Raw genomic sequence first — 25,433 nt, 5'->3', positions numbered from 1 at the left:
TATTGGTGGATAATGTTGATTTACAGAGTATTGTTTTTAAGATGAGTTATTTAAAGGTAGAAACTTTTATAATTTATTTTTTAAATTAGTTGGATCTTTGGGAACAGAGAATTTTTCTTTTTTCGAAAGTATAGGATAATTTTTCTATCTTTTTTGTCGAAAATTTTTATGGGATTAAAGTTATTTTAATATTTGTTTATTTTAGTATAGAGGTTTTATTATTTGAAGGAGGTTTGATATTATTTGAATACTTTCATTTTTCTATAGTTTAATGTGCTATAGGAAAAAATGAGGTTTTTTTTCTTCAAAGTTTATAAGAGGATTTCAGTCTTAAAATTAAGGTATTGTTCCCTTTTTTAAAAATTTGGGATTTAACTTCTTTACTGATTTTGATGGTTGTATGTTGGTTTTTTATATGCTTGTATCTTGGCTTGTTTTGTTTTTCTTTTACTCGAGGGAGGATTGAAGTATTCAAAGGGTTAGCATTTTGTTTGGGGTCTATGTGACAGGACGCTGCAGCTAGGACTGAGGGAGGATTGAAGTATTGAAAGGGTTAACATTTTCTTTGTGCTCTATGTGACAGGACACTGCATGTGGGAGTGTGATGTTGGTTTCATGATTGGTCGTTGTTTTTTCTGTGCTGAATTCCCACTGCAGTTACACTGTGTGGGTTGTGGGCTGTTGTGGTTTCGGTTCCAGCCGCGCTGGGGAGGGGATTTGCTGATGAGATCTCACAGCCCCGGCCAGCCCTGCTCCTTTCTGGTCTCTGCAGCTTCCTCCCGTTCCTGCCCTGATCTGCTGGGCCCGGCCAGAACAGAACGGGGCCGATGGGGGAAGGGCCCGGCCCGGGGGAACGGGTCCGACCCGGGGCAGGGCTGCCCGGCCCGGCCCGGCCGAGACGGGGGCTGGGCCCGGGGCCCGCCACCTCCTCGCCCACTGGGAAAGAAAGAAAGAGGAGGTTCCTGGGTTTTTTCCTCTTTAACCTGTGTGTTTCACAGAGCCATGTCCAGCTTCTCAGCTGTTCAACAGAAATTTTCCTCCTATTGCAAACCACAGCAATTACTGATGCACACAAATCCTAGGGCTACTACTACAAAGTGCAGAAATTACTGAAAATTCTGTTTTACTGACAGTAAGAGTAAACATGCCTAAAGGTTTATTTGCGTGCACAGCAGCTACAATGAATGGTTTCAGCATCAAAACCAACCACAAACCAACGATTTCAGAAAAGGTGTTAAAGAAATTAAAGCTGTATTTCAGATCTTTTCTCAGACACACTTTCAAGATGGGTCACACAAACTAAACTTCCGCAGGCGTTAACAGAGGTTACATTGCATCGAGGGACTCGGTTTTTCCAGGGAGAGGAGAGAGGAGCAGAAGCTTCGCAAAGCTTTGCCAACTCTGTCCTCTCACAGTAAGAACCTCCTAGTACTACTGACAGTATGCTGCTACAAGAGCAGATTGGAAATCAGTGTGGAATGGGCTAACAGCGGGCCTGTTAGCTAAAGGAGCGAGAAGAAGCTGAGAAGTAAGAAGAAGCTGATAGGGAGCTTTCTCCAAGGCTGTAACCAAGGAGATCGAGAGAAGAAAGATAAGAGCACTTTGCAGCTGGACGAAGCATGTTTAGAAAGTTAGGTAAAGTCACTATAACTTTTCACCAATAGCATGGTATTGACTTATTGTGGCCAATAGTTAAGGTAGAAGAAGGGTAAACAATTGGAAAGTGTATAAAAGATCAGCCATGTTCACTAATAAAGTGTTGCCAACGCAGACTGATCGTGGTCTCTGCTTTGTGTCGTGACCGCCTCCACTGCGACAGACAATCTCTTTAAAAATTTTAAAAGTTTTATTAAACCTAGACAAAAATTACAACAAAGACCAAAAAAGGAAAAACCACAGCGCTGGGAGCCCAGCCCTGCATCCCCCGCGGTTTGCAGCCTGGCAGCTCGGTGACAGAAGTGGCTGCTCTCCCTTTGGTGCCCTCGGTGCTGCACAGGCAGCCCTGGCCCTCCCAAGGTCTGTCAGTGCTGACAGCCGTGCTCGCTGTCCCTCGGTGAAGATGCTTTCGTGCGCCTTGCCGGGAGGGCAGGCGGTGCCAGCCGCGCCTCTCCGTGCCCAGCCTGCCCTTCCCGCAGTGCCCCGACTGCTGGGGCTGCTGCAGGGGCAGGGAAAGGGCAGCGTGGGCTCACACTGGAGTAACAGCGCTGTACAGCTGAACAGCCACGGGATAGCTGCCTCTGAATGCTGAGGGGCAGCTCTCACATTGCTCCAGCATCCACAGAGAAAGGGACAGGAAGGCTGGGAGTGGTAAAAGGGAGGGGGAAACAAAGCACACACAAGGCTTTGAGATTTTTTTATTTCCTCCTTTTCTCTTTGCAGATTTCCTACTTGCTCTCAGCGTTAGCACTCGAACCACAGACTCTGTAAACAGGCCACATAATTAGCAAACTACAGGCTTTCCTGGCAAAATCTGGCTCCCCGATTAGCTAGAAGGAGCACTGCGAGGGATATCAGGAGCCCTGGGAAGGAACAGCGCTCCCAGCTCCTGCCCAGTGCTCTCCCCATCCCTGCCGGGGCTCGCCAGGAAGAGGGAAACTGGCAGGGAACTGGGAGGGAACTGCTCAGCACTGTGCAAGGGGCAGCAGCCCCAGGGGTGAGCAGTGAGGAGGGGGAAGTGCCCCCAGTCCCTCCCCAGTGCCCCCAAAAATGGGATTGAAATGGAGGGGGGAAAGCTTTTCTGTAATTGTGTTTGAACTGGGGAGGATCCCCATGTACCTGTGATTTGAAGGGTCTCAGTTGAAGGAAAATACACCGTTTTCCTCTTTTTGGGTGCCTCTCGTGGTGTTGCCTCCCTTGGTGGCTCCGCAGTTTTCCATGATTTTCATGTTTAAATGGAAGGAGAAACCCTTTATGGTGCTGTTTGCATTGAGGGAAAGAGCCCCATTTTCATCATCTTCAGGCTCAAACTGAGAGCAAACACGGCTGTCCCTGGTCTGAAAGGGCTTCCCTTGAGAGGAACCTCTGGATGTGCCACTGTAAGAGTTCCATCGAGGGGGACCTTCCATTTGAAGGGACCTTCACAGATGAAAAAGGTGTGCAAAAGCCCCCAGAATGGTCTTTGTTGAGGTGAATTGAAAAGGGAAATTACATTTCCCCTCATTTTAGGCGGCTAAATTGAGGAAAACTCCCCTTGATTCACTTTTTATTCAGTATTAAACTGAGGGGAGACCCTCCCTATGCATCATGTTATAGATACATATTACAGTATTAGCTTTTTACAAATATTAAAATGGATTCTATATGTGTAGTGTTAAAATGACTTTGCTGTAGAAATATAATCCTTATTTCTATTGTTAACTAAAATTAAAAGTAGCTGATACAAATAAGCTCGTGTTAAAATATCTGATTGGTTGGTATAATATCCAAAGAACATTTGATGAAGACTTGGTAAATAATATTCCAACTATCAGCACTCATCTCCTGTAAAAAGCCTGATAACTAAAAATAAAGATAAGATTAGACTAAAACCACAACTAACAAATACACAGGCTCTAAAAAAGGCAGACCCGAAGAAGACCCAAGCTAGGCAGTTTTAAAAACATGTATATTATTATTTAAGTCTAAATCTAGAACAGATGATGCTAAGAAATACTATTTTAAAAGTGTTTCCAAAACCAGCCTGTGTTCTTGGCTGAGTGCCAAGATGCGCCTGACCGTCATATTTCCGTTAATGTCTCTGCCTCCTATTGTCCTTTGTTAAACTTTAAAAGTTAACCAGGAAAGTAAATCTCCCCTTGACTCCGGGCTTTGAACTGGCGACAAGAGGGAGTTTGCCCTTGGTTTAACCATGGAGCAATTGCAATAGAAGGGTGAGGATGAGCTGGCGCTGCGGGCCGGGCTCAGTTTCTCCCTGGGGACGGCAAACGCCGCCAGGCACCGAGCGATGCCCCCGGCAGTGCCTGTGCCGCGCCCGCCGGATCCAGCAGCGCTGGAAGCTCCAGGAGCAGCTCAGCGCCTGCTCCGCGCTCGGCCCTGCGAGCCCGGCCCGGAGCGGGGGCTCCGGACACATCCCCGTGCTGGGGCAGAGCCGCTGCTCGGCCCGGGGATCCTTTATCCCCCTGCTGCGGCTGCCGGGGGCCGAGGGCACAGTCCTGCTTCCGAGGCTGAACCCTGCTGCTTCACCGCTCGTTCTCTTGCCATGATTTGTGTCATAACGAATTCAAAGAATTCCCCCCAGTCGCGTCCCTTTATAGCAGTGACCGGTGAGAGATCTCTGCCTGGCCTTTGCCGATCCTCGAGCCTTTCCTGCTGTGTTCTGTTGCCTGTCCAGGGGCAGGAGCAGAGGCACAGAGCGCTTTGCTGGCCCCGGGCACCTGGCCTGGCCCAGCCCAGCCCAAGAATGCCTGCGGTGATTCATTGCTGAAAGGCCCAGAAGCGGCTTCCCCGCGGCTGCGATTCTTCGCCAGCTCCAAGGACACGCTGAACATTTTTTATAACACCCCCATTGACTGTAGCTGCCTCTGACCACACAGATGTGTATGACCACATCCCATCCCCCCACCTCTACGCCGCAATTAGCGGCCGCTTTCCCCGTGACGCCGATTAGTGAAAGCGGCCCAAACCCCTCCCACACACGCACACATGGGCTTTAAAGAGCGTCGCCAGTTCCGCCGTCCGCAGAGTCTAGCCGGGTGCGGAGCGGCGGCGTCGGAGCTCAGAGGCGGCTCCAGCCCAGGTGGGACCGCGGTCGGTTCTGCCCCAGCTCGGGGCTCGCTGCGGGCGGAGGGGGCCGCGGTGAGGGCCGGGGGGTTCTGCCGAGTTCCTGGTGCCGGCTTCCCCCGTGTGCCCCCTGCGCTGGGATCGCAGCCGAGGGAGCGGCTGCCCGCGCTCTCCTCCGTGCCCGGATGGCCGGGATGGAGCCGGTGCCGCGGCAGCGATGGCTCATCGCGGCTGCTCTCGCTAGGACGGAGGCGGCTGCTCCGTGCCCGGCACCGTTCGCGCCCGTGCGGCACCGGGCTCGGGGCCGCTGCTCGGGCGGGAGGTGTCCGTGCCCAGCTCGGGGCTGGCACGGCATGAACTTGAACCCAGTGCCTCAGAGCCCAAAGCGCTGCAGGCGCCGGGTGCGGGCACAAAGCGGCGCATCCTGCCTGCTCCGGGGCCGAGGCTTCTCGGCGCTGCGCTCTGTGCCGGGAGCCGCTCCGTGTGCCCAGGCAGGAGCCGCAGCGGCCGTGCCGGCGCTCGGTGTGCCCGGGCTCCGAGGCGCCGGGGCAGGGAATCATGCGGGCACAAGGGTGAGCAGCCCGGGGCTGCTGCTTCTCGCCCCTCGGCAGGCGGACTCCGAGCCGCAGCTGCCCCGGGCCAGCAGCAGCCGGCAGCTCGCAGGCGCTCTCAGCGCCCGGCCCGGCACGGAGCTGGGCTGCAGCGGCTGCAGAGCCACAGGGGCCGCGGCTGCGGCCACCGCAGAGCTCCCGGAGGCTGCGCTTGTCTCCGCACCTGCTGCCGCACCTCTGGGCAGCGGCGACAGCGCAGCCACAGCTGCCACCGCCCTCCTGAGCCCCCGCACGGCCGGCACCAGCAGCGACCTCTCACCGTGTCCCTTTCAGGGTGCCATCAGCGCGGCGGCAAAGCTGTTCCCGAGGCCGAGCTCCCAAAGGATCTGCCAGCAGCACTCCCGATGTCTCCGCAGCAAGGTGCTGTATGTTCCATGCGGAGTGATTCCGGCTGTGACCTGGATGAGAGTGAATCCTGCGCCATTCACGGAGTAAGGGAAAAGCTCCAGCATCTCCAGGAGGAACCAGCAGCTGCAGTTCCACACTTGTCTGGGGCCCAAGAAGCCTCTTGGCATCAACAGGGGGATGCCACTTGTGAGGGTGCAGTGAGGGCAGATGTGGAGAATGGATTCTGCACCAGTGATGGGAGTGTGAGAGAGCCCCTGGCTCCCCAGGGCACATCAGCAGCAGCCAACAATGAAAAGAAAAGGAACCACAGAAGATTCCTGGGTGAGTACAGGGCCACTCCTGTGCCCTCAAGGCAGGGGCCTGTGTCCCCTCCCAAGGCCAGGGCCGGCAGGTGTGTGGCTGTTTCCCGATGTCTGGAATAGGCCTCGTGCTCTGCTGGGCCCCATCCGTGGCTGGAAGCAAGAGCCCCAGCTGCCCCCAAGGCTGTGCAGTTCTCCTACTGCAGCCTGTGCCCACAGCTGTGTCCCTGCCTGTGCCCACAGCTGTGTCCCTGCCTGTGGCCAGGCTCTTGGCTCTCTGGCTGCCAGCTGAGGGAGGCCCACACTGCCTCAGGGCTCCCTGCTCTGCTCCCTGGCCGTGGGCTGAGCAGATTGCGGGGCCGGCTCTGCTTCTGGCAGCCAGCAGCTCTTTCCTGCTCCAGGTGAACGGTTCAGGTGCCATCCCGTGGGCACGGCGGTGCTGATTCTGCTGCTCCTGGTGCTGGTGCTGGCTTTGGGGGCGGCCTTGGCTGTGCTGGCAGGTAAGGGAGGGGCAGCAGCCTGGGCCCAGCCCCTCGGGGCAGAGCGGGCTCCCTGCTCCCTGCACAGGGGAATCCTCAGAGCTTCTCCTCTTCCCCCTGCAGCATCACAGGTTCCAGTCGCACTTGCCACCTCACAGTGTGTTCTGGGCTGTCCCCATGACTGGGTTGGGCACAAAGGCGTCTGCTACTACTTCTCACGGGATTACAGGACGTGGGAGCAGGGTCAGGAACGGTGCTCCGAGCTCAATGCCTCCCTGGCCATTGCCCAGCATGAGGAGGCCATGGTGAGTGAGGGGCTGCGGGCGCTGTGGGGTGGCTGAGGGCAGCCTGGGGGCGCTCCTGGGCCGGGCTCGGTGCTCGCAGGGCCGGGGCTGCAGCCCTGGGCCGGGGCCTTGCAGGGAAGGAGCCCCGGCGTGCGGGGGCAGCCCCGGGCACGTGTCCCCCCGAGGGGCCGGGGCAGCTCCCACTCCTCTCTCCTGGGCAGGATTTGCTCTCCCGCCTCTGTGGGAATTTCGGTTACTGGCTCGGGCTGCGCAGACGGGGCGAGCGCCTGCACTGGGGGGACGGCAGCAGCTACAGCTCCCGGTGAGTGCCGGGGAGCCGGGCAGGGCCTGGGGGCACAGGGGCACAAGGGCTTCCCCTGGCAGCCAGCGCTGCCTCTGCTCCTCCCTGCAGGGTTCCTGTCTCTGGCAATTCCGAGTGTGTGTACCTGGCTGACAGGAGATTCAGGAGTGACAACTGCTCCCATGAGCGGCCGTATGTCTGCAGCAAGGCCCAAGCTCCCCTGTAACAGGGGCTGCACAAAGGACCTTCTCAGCGCTGGGCAGTGCCAGCTTCACCTCTGAGCCCAGCACAGCGCTGTCCTTCCTCAGCTGCGCCCTGTGCCTTGCACTTCCTCTCAGGGTCACCTCAGTGCCTCTTCATCCCCAGTGCCAGCGCTGGGCTGGGGCTGCAAAGGAAAAGTCTCTGCAATCCATCCTGCCACCGATGCTGCCTGCAGTGAGGGCATTGCCCTCATGACACAATAAGCTCCAATGGGAAATTCAAATCTTCCTGGGGTCTTGGAATCCACAAACTGGTCGGAATGTGGTGACACTATTAGACTGTCTGTGGAAGAGGAGGAAGAACTACTGACACGTGCTGAGCAGGAATCCCTCTTTCGGCCTCAGGCACCTGACTGTGAACAAGGGTCTCTCAGCTGCTGGCTCTTGGTCTGTGTCGCCTTTGGAGGACGGCTGGAGCTGGTGCTTGGGGAAGGGAATTCGCTGCCACCGCCACAACCCCGCCCAGAGCTGCTTCTCCTGCTGTGGGGCTGTGGGCTGAGCCTGTGCTGGTGAGAGCAGCCCCTGCACGGGCCCCTCAGTGTCACCCCTCGGTGCCGCAGGGCCCTGTCCCCCCTGCTCGGGTGCCCGGGATCCTGAGCTCGCCTCTCCCTGCCCTGCTCACACCCGGCTGCCGCTGCCGCGCCCCCGCTGCCCCTCGGGCGCTGCTCCGAGCTTTGGCTGCTCCGGAGCCGCGAGGAACGGATTTGTGCAGAATCTTTAAACATTGATAGAAAGTTCACACGGTCTTGTATATCTGTATGCAAATATTGAGATCAGGTGTGTTGACTTAGCAAAGCTATGGAGTAGAGATTGTTGAGACAGTGAATTAGAAAGAAGCTTTAAAATATAGAAAGAATATATAAGACTATATATATATAAGATGCTTTATAAAAAGAGTAGATATTTTAGAGAATTAGAACTCTGATAGATGCATTGTAATACGACTATGTGAGGTATGAATAGAGGTGATTGGTGTTAGAAGTAATAGCAGGATTGCGTGGTAAAAGAAAATAGCTTGAAAAACATAAAGTATTGCAATTAGGAAATAAGTTAGCTTTTATTAGGATAATGTTGAGATTTATGGTTCTTATGTTTCATTCTTTATTGAGACTGATAATAAAATAAAATCTTTCTAAACACTTTTCAATTACCCCGTCTTTATAGAAACTTAAAAAAACCAACAAAACAATACATGCATTCTAGAGAAAATAAGTCAATTATCTTTCAAGCAGTTAAAAACCTCAACATACTGTTTGTTCATTGGTACTACATAGAAACAAGATCTGAAGAATTAGTTTACAAAAAACCACTCAAAACTTCCACTGACCTCACTAGCTCAACTCAAACAGAAAACAATATTTTCTCCTATTACACAACATCAACCAAGTTTTTAAAAAACATAATCCAGCACAAAATATCCAAGCAACCCAAAGACGTTGAAAGAAGCCTTCATGCTCTAATCTAATTTAATTCTTATGATATTTCAAAACAAAACCTACTAAATGTACTATTTCAAGTTCAAAAGCAATTTCCAACTATCAACAATACTTCGGTGTTCACCCTCCCTCAGAGACCCAGTTAAACTCAACCTGTACAATACTTTTACCACAAACCAAAAGCACACAACCACAAATGTATTCCCTCCGTACAAATGACGTAATAATTAACTTATTTAAAGAACCTGCAAAGCTTTCCAGTTCCCCACTCTTGTGTGCAGCCCCTGCGCGTCCCCAGCCGTGTCTCCGAGCCCTCCCTCCCTCCAGCCCTGCCCAGAGGCCCCGCAAGCCCGAGCGGAGCCGCGCTGCCCCCGGCGCTGCCCCGCAGCCCCCGCCGCTCTCCCGGCTCAGCCCCCGCTGCCATCCCCGGCCCGCCCGGCATCTTCCAGCCCTGCCCGGCCGGCAGCGAGGGCAGCTCTGCCCAGCTAAAGGAGCGAGGCTGCTCTGCCAGCGCTGCAAAAACCCGAGCTCTGACTGCGGGAAAGAGAGCAACGAGAGAAAAACCCGCGATTGGCAAACTCCTCCATAGGGAAATGGAGCAGGGCACGGACTCTGGATCAGAGGAAGAGTTTAACCCGTTCCATCCCAGCCCCGTGAACACACAACGGGAACTGACTGACTGGGCTGAGATTAGACCTAAACACATGAGAGATAACGATTTTAATTCACCATATAGAAAACTCCTTGCTGCGCCCGTTCGATATAAGGAAAATAATGCTAATCCTCGGTGGGAGCCTATAGCACATTGGGATATTGAGAAGTTAAGGAAAGCTTTTAAAGACAACAGCTTAAACTCCCAGTATTTTAATAACGTGGTGGGAAGTAGATATGATTATTATCACCTCACACATTCAGACTGCTGTAACATTTCATCTCTAATTTTAACAAACTCACAATATATTCTGTGGGACTTGGAACACTGAAAGCATCTTCACAGATCAGTGGAGAGCTCTGCTAGAAGTCCTAAAGCCCAACTAACAAGCAGTCAATTAGCCAGAGATCCTCCAAACCATAAAGCTGAAGACCAAGCTGAATCCCTTTCTAGATCAGGAATAAGAGATATTAGAAATGCAGCCAGAAAGACTCTTTTAACTCTACAACTGCAAGAACCCATGAAAATGCCGATTCTCTGATTCAACAAGCCACAACTAAACCTTCTCTTGCCTTTTTAGATCGCTTGGCACAAGCAGTTCAACAGCATTGTCCTAAATAAACAGCACATCCTCGTTGAATTAAAGCCTTGCCTTTAATGATACAAACAATAAATGTAAAAGGGTTCTTTTACCAGCCCAGCCACCAACAGTGCCACGAATGCTCTCAGCTTGTGGTGAGCTCAGCACTCCACAGCACGTGGTGACCGTACAAGCTCCTGCTCTGGGAGAACAACTTACAAAGTCTCAAAATTCGCTGGGAAATAAATTCCAAATAGTTATTGAAGCTCAGACCAAAAGTATTGAAAAAACCGTCATTGCTTTAGAGGTAGAGCCCATTAAAGAGCCATGTTTTACCTGTAAAAACATTTGGTAATTTAAAAAAAGACTGTTCTCAAGAAGAGAAAAATACAAAATCACCTGATACTTACCTTCAGAACAAAGATAAGGAGACATTATACTGATCGCTGTCTCTCCAGATTTAACATAACAGAAAAGCCTCTGTTGGGAGCTTCAGCAAGGGCTCACAGCGCCACCGTGTCACAAAACAAAGAACGGCGGCTCCATCCCAAACAAACTTGGAGCAGATACAATTTATAAAATCACCAGAAATCCCCCCAGCAACCCCGACTTATTCCCCCCAGGGGCACGATGCAAACTAACAACTTCTACATTAACATACCTCTAAACAAACTTTTGTCGTCAATTTCTGCCCACAGGGGTTACTAGGACTTCACAACAGAGAGAAGATATTATAATTCTAAGCAGAGAGAAAAATGTAATGCTTAGATTTTCAGTGTTCCCAACTATTATTTCTGTACATGTAACCAAGAGCTGATAGCTTTAGCTCTTGCTTACAGCACTCCAGCAGTAATTCAACCCAAACCACTGAGAGCTATCACTGCTGCATTGCCAGGGACTGTAACTGAGCAAGACATCCATGGAGAGCCTGTGCCTTTAACTAAGCCAACTGTGCCCCAAGGAACAGCACCGAGAGCTGTAGCCCACAGCTGATGGCCTTTGGGTGGGAGGTGTCCCCAGTGAGCAGCCACAGCCCCCTTGCAGCCTGAGCCAGGGCAGTGGGACAGTGAATGTCACAGCTGTGCTGGGCACTGGCACAGAGGGCACTGCAATTCCTGCTGTGCTTCAGCCCAGCCATTACAATCTGGGAGCGCCCACGGGGGCTCTCCCAAGAGCCAAAACAGTCACACTGTGTGTGCACAGTGAGCTCATGGGGACTGCCACCAGTGCTGAGGGTGAGCCAAGGATCACCCGGGCCCTCGTGGGGCACAAACCCATCCCAGCAGAGAAGGGAGACTCGCTGGCCCAGTACAGAACAGAAACAGAAGGGAGGTTTTAATGGGAGCCACAGCAGCACCGAACACTCCAAAGTTATCATCAAAAACTAGCAACCCTGTCTAAGGGAGTCAGGAGCCTCCAGCAGGGAAAAAACCAAATACCCTCAGAAAATAATAAGTGAACACTTACCAAAAAATAATATCAAACCCACAAATAGCCCTTAGATTTCCCCAGTGTTTGTCATACACAATAAAATGTCTGATTCCTGGAAATTATTACAATCTCCTGCTGCTGAGGGCACTTGCTGAAATGAAAAATACCCAGGAAGCTTTTCCTTTCTTGAGATTAGAATGGTTTCTGCAAGTCCTTGGAGTGTGAGCATGATGATTAAAAACCAATCGTGCAAATGAAAGTTTCCCTCTTCTTTCCTCCACTCCATGCTCCATCCTCTCTCTTACTTTGCCATCTCCACAACTGCTAAGGAAACCTTTCTCATCTTGTCAATTGGCAATGCAACTGCTCTTTAATTCAGTTTTAAAGTAGGTTTTAAAGTCAGGCTCTGCCCATGCCATTGATTTGAATTTTGGATGAAGTTGTTGGTGCATAACAAGCTCTGTGCTGCTTTAAAGCCTTTCTGCAAGGCTCAAAGAATGACCCTGGCAGGGAGTGCAGGAGCATTGTGCTCTCCTTGTTTAGAAATGGAGGGCATCAAACCAGGTTCCTTTAAAAGGCATGTTAAGTTAAATTAAGACCCTGGAATTCCTTTGGGCAATGGTGCATTTAGGATAGAGCCACAGTGCCAGAAGCTGTTTGTCTGATGGTCAGTTCATGCTCTGGTCAGTGCAGGGCAGCCCCTCAAGAAATGCATGAGCCAAAGCCAGCAAGGAGAGGAAAAGAGCTGAGCTGAGCTGAGAGAGCTGGAGAGATGAAATGGCACAGATGTGCCTGGAGCATGGCCCTCCCCAGCAGCTTTTCTTACAGTTCAGTATTCAAAAAGCTGAAAGCTGATGCTCAGGACTTTGGGATCTGGCTTGGAACTGCAGAGGGGATGAGCTCCCTTACTGGAACCCAGGCAGTGGAGTGCCACAAACCTGCAGCCAGATTGCTTCTCATTGAGCTTGAATTAAATTTTTTTCTTGTTGTTATTTTTCTTTTTTCTTTGTTTACTTGCTTTGGTTTTTAAAAATATCCTTAGAGACGCTACAAGTGAAAGAAGAGAACAGAAATGGGCTGTAGTGCCATTGGCACAGTAATTGATATTTTACTCTCACTCTTTTCCTTTTAAAGGTGCATGTAGATAATATGAACATTTAAACCCTGTGGTTTGGGACTAACATTCTTTTTTTCCTTTCTTTGGAAGTGATATGCAAGTCCTGAGACCCTGGGCCAATGCTCCCTGCATTTTATTTATGTTTTTACAATTAAACAGGGGGCTGGTAAGATTGACAAGGAAGATGCAACTCAGGAGCTCCCTGGGCAGCAGCCTCCAAACTCTTTGGGTGATGCCAAGAGCAGTAGGGGGTGAAGGCTGCTTTCCAGTGTGAGATTAATCCATAATAACCTGCTCACTGACATCAAAGTCACTGCTTAGAAGCCACTTGTTATTTTCCGAGGTGCAGGAGCTGGAGGGTTTGACAAAGCCTGGGCAGAATGATGAAGAATATTCCTGTCAGATTTCTGCTTCTCTTCCTGTGCCAGCAAGAGGACCCATCCTCGTTAAGGGTTTTGTTCCTGTGTGACAGTGTGTAGTTCAGAGCTAAAGCCGTGCCCAGGAGCGTTCATTATTCAATCTGCACTGCCCCCTCAGCCGTGTGAGCTCTGAGCAGTGCGCTGGGCAGTGGGGCCGAGCCAATTTCGGGCAGTCGGGCTCGGAGCTTCAAGGGTTTGGAGTCAAGAGAGGAGGCTGAGCTCCCTCTGTGGTCAGAGAGGGGAGACACCTTCCTGTGCAGGGAACGCTTTCCCAGCCGGGTTTGCTCTCCTGACAGCTCCAGTCTCGCCTCTTCAAGAGCAGAGCACGCTGTGCCCCCAGGGCTTTGCCGCTGGCAGCACTGGGAGAGATCCTGGAACACTGGGAGGGAACTGGGAGCACAGGGAATGCCCGGAGGGAACTGGGAGGGAGAGTGGGAGCAGCGGGAGTGAGCAGGAAGGAGCACTGGCAGGGATATCAGGAGCCCTGGGAAGGAACAGCGCTCCCAGCTCCTGCCCAGTGCTCTCCCCATCCCTGCCGGGGCTCGCCAGGAAGAGGGAAACTGGCAGGGAACTGGGAGGGAACTGCTCAGCACTGTGCGAGGGGCAGCAGCCCCAGGGGTGAGCAGTGAGGAGGGGGAAGTGCCCCCAGTCCCTCCCCAGAGCCCCAAAAATGGGATTGAAATGGAGGGGGGAAAGCTTTTCTGTAATTGTGTTTGAACTGAAGGGATCCCCATTCACCTGTTATTTGAAGGGTCTGAATTGAAGGAAAGCACACCCTTTTCATCGTTTTGGGTGCCACCCTTGGTAGTGCCTCCCTTGGTGGCGCCTCGGTTTCCTTGATTTTCATGTTGAATTGGAAGGAGAAACCCTTTATGGTGCTGTTGGAATTGAGGGAAAGAGCCCCATTTTCATCATCTCCAGGTTCAACTGAGAGCAAACACGGCTGTCCCTGGTCTGAATGGGCTTTCCTTGAGAGGAGCCTCTTGATTTGCCACTGTAAGAGTTCCATCGAGGAGGAGCTGCCATTTGAAGGCACTTTCACAGATGAAAAAGACGTGCAAAAGCCCCCAGAGTGGTCTTTAGTTGAGGGAAATTGAGGAAGGAAACTGAAATTCCCTTCATTTTACAAGACTAAATTGAGGAAAATTCCCCCTTGATTTGTCGTAATCAGCCTGAACTCCATTTCTTCACACAGAAAAGTCTCATCTTTGTTGCACAGCTCATATTTTACTGGATTATCAGCTGGCACCATATTAGATCTAATTGGCTCACAACACTCTGACATTTAGTTCATTGGTCAGTAAGTGGCATTTTGCATTTGCACTAAACCTCTCTATTTTTAGTTAGTTTACACATATTCTTCACTGATTTGCAAGGGACAGATTTCTTGTTTTTGAGAGTGTGAACCTGTTTTTCTTTACAACAGTAGATTGTTCTGCAGACTGATTCTCATTCCTCTGATTCTCTCTCATGGGAATGATCAGACAAGCTGTGAGCTGCACCCAGCCCAATCCGCAGCCCTAAACCATGATATTATAAGGCCCTTCTTTCACAGGATTTCTACCAATATGCAACAATTCCCTTTTCTTTTTGTTAAAAAGAAAAACTTATGTATTTTGATGTTAAATCAGTTTGCTCCTTTGAGATTACTATCTTTTTAAGGTTATTGCTGGTTATATCTTAGGTACAGGATAAGGCACATGAAAGACAGGTTACAGTCAATACCCAAATTTTGTATTCTCAAGTCCAATCATATCACTGACAAAGGGTCCTGCAGCATGGGAGAACACAAAGATCATGTCCAATGTCTCTCAGGGAATGGAAATAAATGACCATAGTTCTAACGTCCCTATGGCTGGAACTCAGGGGTTGTGCTGCCCTGGCAGGAGGAAGTCCAGCAGCTGGGAATGTTGGCCTTGGCATCACTGAATGTCTTTCTAGAAGCCTGGAGCAGGAATAGCTGAAGAGGGTTGGTAGAACACCACATCAGGGTGGTAAATACTGTAGGACAGAAGGCCTCTGTTCAGTTTCCTCTCCGAGTCTCCAGGCACAGCCATGGGCTGGCAGTCCTGCCTCTGTCCCTGTCCTGGCCACCAAGGCTGAGTGGGGACAAGGTCACCTCTCTTCTCCCTGGGCCTCGCTTGCTCGGAGGCCATCGATGCCTGATCAGGTGAGCAGGTGACCCCTTTAAAGCTGCTGATGATAAAACACATGCACCCCTTCTGCCTCAGTCCATCCATCAGCCAGGCCTTGCCATTGCACACTCACCTGGAGATCCTCATGTGTGGGGCTTGGCCCAGCTGTGACTCAGACTCACCTGGATTTTACCCCAAAAGAGCCAGGCATTGGTTTCCAGCCCTGGGAATCATTTGTTTAATTCAGGGCCAGCCTGAGAGTTCCCCCATGAGCCTTTGGTGTTTTTATGTTAAGTTGCCCAAGTTCTGCTCCCCTGGTGCTTACTTGTTCCCCCCTTATGGTTACAGTTCTAGAATGTTCCACCTCTGAGTGTATCTATTGTTGCTTCCCCTTTGTTTGGGGTCTCTGGATCCTGCCCCTCTTATTGTGCATGGCTTCCCCACGTTTGTTGTTTCTCACCCTTTATTAAAGTTCTTTCTGGGCAGCTCCATCGAACCCGCTCCTTTTCATTTTCACCACCCTGGCCTGAAGTCAGGGAACCAGAGAGGTTTGTCACAGCCACCCTCACTGTGACACATACAGAAAAGCCTTTAAAATACTTTCAGTATAAATATTGCATTATTCAGAGATTCTTTAGGAGCCAATTCCCCTTTCTTTTTGTTTACAAAATGACATGCATGACTCTTGCTATGATCATGAAGGGAACATCAAAACAAAACAATACATGCAGTGAAACAAGAAACTGACCGTAATCAAGAATAAATCAGATAATTCATGTAATTAATAACACTTGTGAAATTGGATGATTATCAATGTCTTAAATACTGCACCATCACCCAGAGCCTGCAGCAGCTGACAAACCTCATTTCAGTGAGGACCTGCAGAGCCATTCCCAGGAAAGGTGTCCAAGTTCACTTTAAAAACAGATCCAGCTGTCCTACTGGTATAGGGTCAAAGTGCCAAGGCCAAGAGACTTGAATATAGTTTTGAGGCAGAAAACATCTGGATTTGTTGGCAATTTTCTGACCAGGTAGAGCCAGGGCCTGGCCAGAGCCCAGACCCTCATTTGGAGGGTCTCCCTCACACACCTCAAAAACAAATCTCTCAATAATAGCAGCTATGAGATGCCCCAAACACAGCAAACTGCTGGAGTGCTCCTGTGAGAATACCTGGGGCTGTGTCTGATTGCCACAGAGCAGGAGCAGCCTTGCCCTCAGCAGGTCACAGCCCTGTGCCATGAGGATGTGGCACAAAAGGGTCGGGAAAGACCACAGGACCTCAGCTCAGATGAGGCTTTTGACAGAGCCCAGAGATCTCATCCTGGAACTCTGAAAACACAGGAAAATCATGAGGCAGCCCTGGGTGAAGGCACAGCAACCCTGCTGGAACAAGAGAAGGGACTAAAGGCTGAGCAGGCAGTGCAGGGAACGGCTGCAGACAGCCTGTTCAAAGAGATGCACCTGCAGCTGGAGAGCAAAACAGAGAGATCCCAAAGTGACACCATATCTTGTAGATAGTCACACAGAGATATGTCAAAGTTCATGAAAAGCCAGTTATAAATAAGGTAATGGTGTCTTAGGAATAATGCCTGTTATAAAAATGAATGAATTCACATGATGGATCTATCAACAGTGACTGTCTCAGGAACTGGAGACAATATTCTTCCAGCATTCCTGTATCCATACAATGAAACACTGAACAGCTTACAATGGATAACAGCCATAATGTAGAACAACCACCCACTCTCCTGTGTTATCTGTGGAAGATAAACCAGAAGAGATCACAATCAATGACCCTGTCAGGCAGTGCAGCACTGACACCTGTGCAATCTGTGAGAGGATCAAGGGCCCAACAAACTGTATCTTCTTCTATCCAAAAGCAGGTGTTTATCAGTGTTTCATCACAGCTGTTTCAGTGGGATCTGTCTTTTCTCTCGAAGAAAATAACCACATCTTGCAATGTAAACAAACATATTTAAAGAAAATTAACTTAGGTCTTAAAATTAATTGCAGTGTAATTCAGTGTCACCTCGGTACCATTCGAGGTACACTTAAGAGAATTTAAAATAACATCTTTCATACTCAATAAAAACTGATCTTAAAACTGAAATAAAACATGAAATGGCTTAAAGTGAAGAAGACTGAAACCTTATCTTGTCCAAACTCAGCAACACTCAAATCTGACAGAAATCCACCTTAACATAAAAGATTAGTAAAATTTAACTCAATGGAGTAATAAAGGTAACATTACTCAGGTCTAACCTTGCTTAATCTTAACATTGCTAAAATCATATTCAAATAAAACAGAACTGAACTAGCAATCAATATCCTTAAAAGTTCTGGGTTCTACAAAATGTAACTTAGTCTGATGCTATTAATACCAAAAGGCACTGAAAATGTGAACCAAGTGTGGCTGAAATAGTGGCCTGATGGATTTACTGCAGGGATTAGAGAAGTGTGGCAAATACATTGACTCTATGTAATTTAACATTGAGAAAAACTCATGGCAGCCATGATTTTTTAATGAACAAGCAAAAACAAAATTTTAATGAATTTACTGAAACCTTTTAAAGCTCAATTCTACTAAAAGAAACAACAAAGTAGAATTTGGCAAAGTGTCCAAGAGATCGGGAGCTTCTCGAGATTGTATTTAGTGTAATACCATGTGGTAAATGTTATCAGCATTTCTGCTAAAGAAATTAGATTGTGTTATTCTGCACATGATAATAATGAAGCACTGCATTTACCGCTTTGAATCTCTCCAGTAACAATTCTCAGAGAAATCAGAGCTCACGAAAAACACAAGACTAACTTCAAATAAGCATTTCAGCACATGTTTACGGCATTCTAGGACACGTTCCGTGAGGCTTCAGTGCCCAGGGGCAGTCAGAGCCCTTCGGCAAATGCCGGGGGTTCGCCCCGCCGCAGGGCTGGGGAGCCACGGGGGGAGTGAGTTCGGCCGGGGCCAAGCGGAGCCGCCGGGCAAAGCCGAGCCCCGGGAGCGGGGAAAGCGCCGGCGGCAGCGAGGGCAAAGCCGAGCGGGGAGAGCCGAGCTGGGACCCGCCCGGGGCTCGGGGTGAGGCGGGGCAGCCCCGCGCCTGCCGCCACCGCAGGGGGTTTGCACTGCGCTCAGCCGGGCCCAAGGGACTCGGGTTCGCATCCCGCAATCCGGGCCGGCAGCGACGGGAGGCGGCGGAACGGTGAAGGAACCGATCCCGAGAAGGCAGCAGGGAGCGCCGGGGCGCGACGGGGGAGCCGCCGATCCGCGATTGGCTGCGCTCCCGCCGCTAAAATCCCTCCCACACTTGACGCTGTCCGTGTAGAAGTGAGGGGGTACGAATCGCGCCCATTGTGACCGGAGGCGCAGTGGGTATCGCGCCCAGAGCCCGGCAAGGCTATAATAAAGCTTGGAAGCGGCTTCAGCACAGGTGCGACTCGCGGTCGGTTTTGCCTCAGCTCGGGCCTCGGGGTTCTGGTGTGCCGGGAGCCACTCCGTGCGCTCGGTGTGCCCGGGCTCCGAGGCGCCGGGGCAGGGAATCATGCGGGGCACAATGGTGAGCAGCCCGGGGCTGCTGCTTCTTGCCCCTCGGCAGGCGGACTCCGAGCCGCAGCTGCCCCGGGCCAGCAGCAGCCGGCAGCTCCCTGTCCAGGGGCGAGGCCGCCAGGAGCCGAGCCGGGCCGGTACTGTTGCTCTCAGGAGCGCGGGCAGCGGCAGGAGAGGCTTGGAGTGCGACCGTCCGAGGGCAGGGGCGGCGGGGAGGAGGCTGTGGGGAACGGCATTCCGGGGAGCGGGGCCACGCCGAAGGGCGCCGGGGGGCCTGGGGCCGGCTGGTGGCGGGCGGCGGGCGGCGGGCGATGGGAGCGGGCGGCGGGAGCGGGCGGGCGCTGGCGGGGGCGGGGGCGGGGCCGGGCGGCCGGGGGGGGCGGGGGCGGCCGGGGCCGGCCCGGCCTCCCATTGTACCCGCTCTGATCCGCTCTAATTTTATTACTCTTCTCTCTGTTTTAGCTTTTCATACGATTATAGTGACTTTAAATTTTGTTTGCTTTGCTGTGGAGTCTTTTGTTTGATATTAATTAGAACTATATCTCTCCATACTTTTAAGTCTTGTAGAAACAAGTCTTTTTTCTATAGTATTATCAGAGGATTTTAGCTTTAAGATTAAGGCATTTCTTTATCTCTCTTGTTTGGGATTCAATGTCTTCGTTACTGTCTCAGAAGCTGCACAGCTGTTAGTAGCTAAAACTTTGGCGTCGCTTTTTTAAATACCTCCCCTGCAACTCCAAAACAGGTGGATATCGTCGAGAATTGGAGTACAGTTTATCTGCCTGAGCTGCAAAGGTGCGGTGGGAGGGGACGGCAGCTGCGAATCCTGTGCGAAAACCTCGCGCTAAGGAAAAGGGACCCACGCCGGAGGACCTGCAGAAGAACCTCAGCCCCCGGGGAAGCGGCTCCTGGCGCTCTCCCCCGCCGCGGGCCGCGCCCCTCCGCTCTCCCCCTGCGCTGCACGGCCCGGCCATCGCCACCGGCCGGGGCTCGGCTCGGCACGCCCATCAGCGCACCGCGGGTGAAGGCAGGACCCTCGCTGCTTTGAACGCTGGTTGGGCAAAACGGGCAAAACCCGCTCCCACATCCACAGCGGAACCTGACTCGGGCCGTGCCGGGCCGGTGGGTGTGACCGGGCCGGGACCGGAGCGGCGGCGGCAGCGGGTCCCAGCGAGGCGGCGGCTCCAGCCCAGGTGGGACCGCGGTCGGTGCTGCCCCAGCTCGGGGCTCGCTGCGGGCGGAGGGGGCCGCGGTGAGGGCCGGGGGGATTCTGCCGAGTTCCTGGTGCCGGCTTCCCCCGTGTGCCCCCTGCGCTGGGATCGCAGCCGAGGGAGCGGCTGCCCGCGCTCTCCTCCTTGCCCGGATGGCCGGCATGGAGCCGGTGCCGCGGCAGCGATGGCTCATCGCGGCTGCTCTCGCTAGGACGGAGGCGGCTGCTCCGTGCCCGGCACCGTTCCCGCCCGTGCAGCACCGGGCTCGGGGCCGCTGCTCGGGCGGGAGGAGTCCATGCCTGAGCCTCGGTGTCCCGCAGGACCGGCACCAGCAGTGACCTCTCACCGTGTCCCTTTCAGGGTGCCATCAGCGCGGCTGCAAAGCTGTTCCCGAGGCTGAGCTCCCAAAGGATCTGCCAGCAGCACTCCCGATGTCTCCGCAGCAAGGTGCTGTTTGTTCCGGGCAGAGAGATGCTGGCTGTGAGCAGGAGAACAGTGAATTCTACTCCATGACTAGAGTTGCGAATGAGCCCCAGCATCCGCAGGAGGGACCAGCAGCCGCGCTTCCACACTTGCCTGGGGCCCAAGAAGCCTCTTGGCATAAGCAGGGGGATGCCACTTGTGAGCATGCAGAGAGGGCAGATGTGGAGAATGGATTCTGCACCAGTGATGGGTGTGTGAGGGAGCCCCTGGCTCCCCAGGGCACAGCAGCAATGGGCAATGATCAGAGAAGGAACCTCAGAAGATTCCTGGGTGAGTACAGCGCCACCCCTTTGGCCACTAGACAGGGGCCCGTGTCCCCTCCCAAGGCCAGGGCTGGCAGGTGTGTGGCTGTTTCCCGATGTCTGGAAGAGGCCTCGTGCTCTGCTGGGCCCCATCCGTGGCTGGAAGCAAGAGCCCCAGCTGCCCCCAAGGCTGTGCAGTTCTCCTGCTGCAGCCTGTGCCCAGAGCTGTGTCCCTGCCTGTGCCCACAGCTGTGTCCCTGCCTGTGGCCAGGCTCTTGGCTCTCTGGCTGCCAGCTGAGGGAGGCCCACACTGCCTCAGGGCTCCCTGCTCTGCTCCCTGGCCGTGGGCTGAGCAGATTGCAGGGCCGGCTCTGCTTCTGGCAGCCAGCAGCTCTTTCCTGCTCCAGGTGAACGGTTCAGGTGCCATCCCGTGGGCACGGCGGTGCTGATTCTGCTGCTCCTGGTGCTGGTGCTGGCTTTGGGGGCGGCCTTGGCTGTGCAGTCAGGTAAGGGAGGGGCAGCAGCGTGGGCCCAGCCCCTCGGGGCAGAGCGGGCTCCCTGCTCCCTGCACAGGGGAATCCTCAGAGCTTCTCCTCTTCCCCCTGCAGCACGACAGGTTCCAGTCACACCTGGGACCCTGCAGTGCTGTCCCCACGACTGGATTGGCTACAATGGGGTCTGCTACTACTTCTCACGGGATTACAGCACGTGGGAGCAGGGTCAGGAACGGTGCTCCGAGCTCAATGCCTCCCTGGCCATTGCCCAGGATGAGGAGGCCATGGTGAGTGAGGGGCTGCGGGCGCTGTGGGGTGGCTGAGGGCAGCCTGGGGGCGCTCCTGGGCCGGGCTCGGTGCTCGCAGGGCCGCGGCTGCAGCCCTGGGCCGGGGCCTTGCAGGGAAGGAGCCCCGGCGTGCGGGGGCAGCCCCGGGCACGTGTCCCCCCGAGGGGCCGGGGCAGCTCCCACTCCTCTCTCCTGGGCAGGATTTGCTCTTCCGCCTCCATGGGAACATCAGTTACTGGCTCGGGCTGCGCAGACGGGGCGAGCGCCTGCACTGGGGGGACGGCAGCAGCTACAGCTCCCGGTGAGTGCCGGGGAGCCGGGCAGGGCCTGGGGGCACAGGGGCACAAGGGCTTCCCCTGGCAGCCAGCGCTGCCTCTGCTCCTCCCTGCAGCGTTCCTGTCCTCGGCAATTCCGGCTGTGTGTACCTGGCTGACAGGAGATTCAGGAGTGGGAACTGCTCCCATGAGCGGCCGTATGTCTGCAGCAAGGCCCAAGCTCCCCTGTAACAGGGGCTGCACAAAGGACCTTCTCCACGCTGGGCAGTGCCAGCTTCACCTCTGAGCCCAGCACAGCGCTGTCCTTCCTCAGCTGCGCCCTGTGCCTTGCACTTCCTCTCAGGGTCACCTCAGTGCCTCTTCATCCCCAGTGCCAGCGCTGGGCTGGGGCTGCAAAGGAAACGTCTCTGCAATCCATCCTGCCACCGATGCTGCCTGCAGTGAGTGTATTGCCCTCATGACACAATAAGATCCAATGGGAAATTCAAATCCCCCTGTGGTCTTGGAATTCATCGTAAACTAGTGGCCAGAATGGGACACTTTTGGACTGTCTTCGGAAGAGGAGGAAGAATTGCTGACACATGCGGAACAGGAATCCCACTTTTGGCATCCGACACCCTACTGTGGGGAATGGTCTGTCTGTCTGTCCAGGTTGACTATATGATGCTTTTAGCCCCAATCATCTTGTTCTGTTTATGCTGAATAATAAGTTTTGCGTGTTTAAGACATGTTCCAGAGAGTGAAGAGGCGAGAGAAGAAGCGCACATTTTGTTTTCAGATACTGCTCTCACTCCTCCACATTCCTGCTCCTGGACTGTGTTTTCTGCAGATGGACACACAATGGGATCGAGCTCTCCTTGTTTAGCTAGCTGAGGCAAGGAAGTTCCCTGGACTCTGTTTTTTTGCCTTTTTCCCTTTTTTCGGACCTGTTTGAACCTGCTCTGGACTGAACACCCAGAAGAGCAGCAGCAGCTCACACCTGCGGCCTGCCGGGCTGGGCCTGGGGCACAACATTTCCAGCACCAGAGGGACTGATGGGAGACTCAGTGAGCTGAACTGCAGCCTGGAGGAGGACTTTCTCAGTTTGTCATCTCTTTTTTGAGCAGCAAGGGGTTTTATTGTTTAATAAATAGTTTTTTTCCACTTTTCTCCAAGGAAGTATTTTCTCCCAGATTGGTTGCAGGGAGGGGCCAAATGATCTGCTTTCCTAGTGCAGCCCAAATTTGCCCTGAACCAGGACACTGTCACAAAGGATCTGACTGTCCTCCTGTGGGAGGAATCCCAGGCTGGAGCAGTGTAGGGGGATAGAACATAAGAAAATAAAGATGGTGTAGAAAGTAATCTTGCCCCTAAGGAGTTGCAGCTGAGCCAATTAGCAAAGATTAGGAACAGGCCTGATTTTAACAGGCCACAGCTGTAACCAATGAGAAGAAGAGTGCTATAAAAGAGTGGGCTGGCAGGTTGAGAAGGGAACTGGAGTCAGTTGGCTGCTTTGTCAACAATGAAGAGTCAGTGCTCGGAGGAGCTGCCCAGGAGAAAACACCAAGAAAGTGTGAAACATCTGCCATAAGGAGACAACAGTATGGAACCCCTGTGATAAGATGATAACAAAGTACGGCAGATTTGTCTCCCTGAGGGGGAAGCAGTGACATGATGTGTCTGTAGCCCCTGCCCCCCTGTGTCACTGTGTGGGAAGGAGGGAGGGAGGGAATTGTGGATAAAGTGAAGCCCAGGAAGGAGAGAACAGTGTGGAGAAGGTGCATTTTTAGGATTTGGCAGCCTACTCACTCCCTTGCTGGGATTACTTTCATAATACATTCAATGGAAATTAATGGCCCCACTCCAGGCTTCTTATGCCCATGTTGGGTGAGAGATCTCTGGCTGCCTCTCTTGAGAGCCCCGAGCCTTTCCTGCTGTGTTCTGTTGCCTGCCCAGGGGCAGGAGCAGAGGCTCAGAGCTGGCCCCGGGCACCTGGCCTGGCCCAGCCCAGCCCCAGAATCCCTGCCAGCATTCCCTGCACCATTGCCCGGCCCCACGGCGGCTGCGGCTCCGCGGGCAGGCGGCTCCAGGAGTTCAGAGTGGGCAAAATGGGAGTGAGGGACAGGAGGCAGCTGGTGCCAGTGGGGGAAATGGCTTTGCTGGAGATGGCAGGGAGAGGAGGAGGAGGGAGAAAGTGCTGCAAAGTAAAGGGGAGAGAAAGAGAGACAAGGTGGTGGGGATGGCCATGGGGCAGGTGGGCATTTTGCTTTCCAGCTCTCTGGAAGGAAACAAAAGAGCTGTCAAATCCATGCAGGAAAAGAGGGGCCAAGTAGCAGGTGGTGGACATCTCTGACAATTGGAATTCATTTGATCTGCCTGCACTGCAAAAGCCAACAGGCTGAGCACCACCAGCGCTGTGATGTGCCTTGCCCTGCCCCTGCCCTGGCTGCAGCAGCCGCCTGTTGGGACGGGCCCTGTTCTCTGAAGGAGCTGCACCCAGGGACCATTGGGGCAGTGCTGGGTAAGAAGTGAGGAATGGGAAAGGGTGGGAAGTGTGAAGGGAATAAAATAGAATGGCATAAGAAAAAATGATAACAGAACTGCACCAGGAATGGCCACTGACTGCTGTCACTGACAGAGCTGCACTGAGGGACGGCCACACGTTTCCGTTCCCACACGGAAATGGTGGGACTTGCCTTCTCCTCAATAACCATCAGTGGCATTTCCAAGGCCAGCAGGTACACTCAGACATGTCCAGAATCATCGTTACAGGGGGAAAACTGGGGTTTGCATCACGTATGACAAACACCAGGAAGAGCACAGCAGCAGAAATAGGGATTTCCCAGCTCCCTCCCTGGGAGAACAGTATCAGCACAGGGACAGAAAATGCTGATATAACATCCTTTCCCACTGCTCCCTGTACTCAGCTGGAGGTTGCATCCTTTAGCTTGTGCTCTTCAGTGGTTTTCCCCATGGAAATACTGCAGAGGGACGCAGAAGATTTACTGGCATGTTAAAAAGAAGCTGAAAACCCAGGAAGGATGACATTTGGGATAGGGACACAAGCAAATTCACACATCATATGACAGCTCAATACGGCTGCTGTGAGTATGCAGCATGGAGGACAGCTAGATTAAACTAGAAGAGATTCCAAAACTGTTTGGCCTTACAACTGCAGGTAAGGTTAATAACCCTCACCAATTAAAAAAAAAAGGGAAATCTGCTCAGAACTAATTTGGATCACCATCCCTGCAGCCATTGGGTAGCACGACTCCTTGTCTCCACCAAACTACAAAAGTTTTACTGGAAATCTCTCATTTTCTGCTTCCTACCTGCACTCAAGTGACCTGTGTGATCTCTCTGAATGAACTGAGCTTTCCCTTCACAGCAGCTCTGCTCTTCACTTGCCAGCCTCGTGCCCTTGGCAATTTCCATCTGGCAGCGTTGGCCTGCTGAAGGAGAGGCTCTGTTCCAAACATGCCCACTTTGCAGCAGTGCCCCACGATGGGATGTTCTCCTGCCTGGACTAATCCCTTTGCTTCTCAGCTCCAGCTGCAGCCCACAAACCTGGCAGCTGTTCAGGAGCCTTTGCCATGGCACAGCCCCACCCAGCTGACTGCCAGCCTGGCAGCACAGTGGGCACACATTCCCAGCCCTGGCCGTTGTTTCCATCCCGCTGCAAGGAGCCCAGTTGTTCCCCAGTGTTCCTGCAGGAATCCAGGCCCAGGGGTCTGTGGGGTTTGCAGGGGCTCTCTTGGGGGTACCTGGGGGTGTCTGTGGCATTGGGGAGGGGGCCTGAGCTCTGGGGCTGTCTCTGGGGCTCCTGCTCTTTTCCCCTCGTATTTCC

The 25,433-nt window shown here is 52.8% G+C and overlaps 1 long non-coding RNA gene across 1 annotated transcript in view; it reads left to right on the top strand.

Moving 5' to 3' along the window:
• The window catches only part of LOC134422186 (uncharacterized), a 43,698-nt gene extending 20,999 nt beyond the window's left edge, over positions 1-22,699 (top strand). Inside the window, exons 2-3 of the long non-coding RNA XR_010028738.1 lie at positions 6,962-7,062; positions 21,724-22,699. This is a non-coding gene — a long non-coding RNA (uncharacterized LOC134422186). The remainder of the gene's footprint in view (positions 1-6,961; positions 7,063-21,723) is intronic.
• Positions 22,700-25,433: the final 2,734 nt, after the last annotated feature.

Source organism: Melospiza melodia, chromosome 9, assembly GCF_035770615.1.
Source record: "Melospiza melodia melodia isolate bMelMel2 chromosome 9, bMelMel2.pri, whole genome shotgun sequence".
Taxonomy (NCBI): Eukaryota; Metazoa; Chordata; class Aves; order Passeriformes; family Passerellidae; genus Melospiza; species Melospiza melodia.
This window is presented reverse-complemented; position numbering and strand designations above follow the sequence as displayed.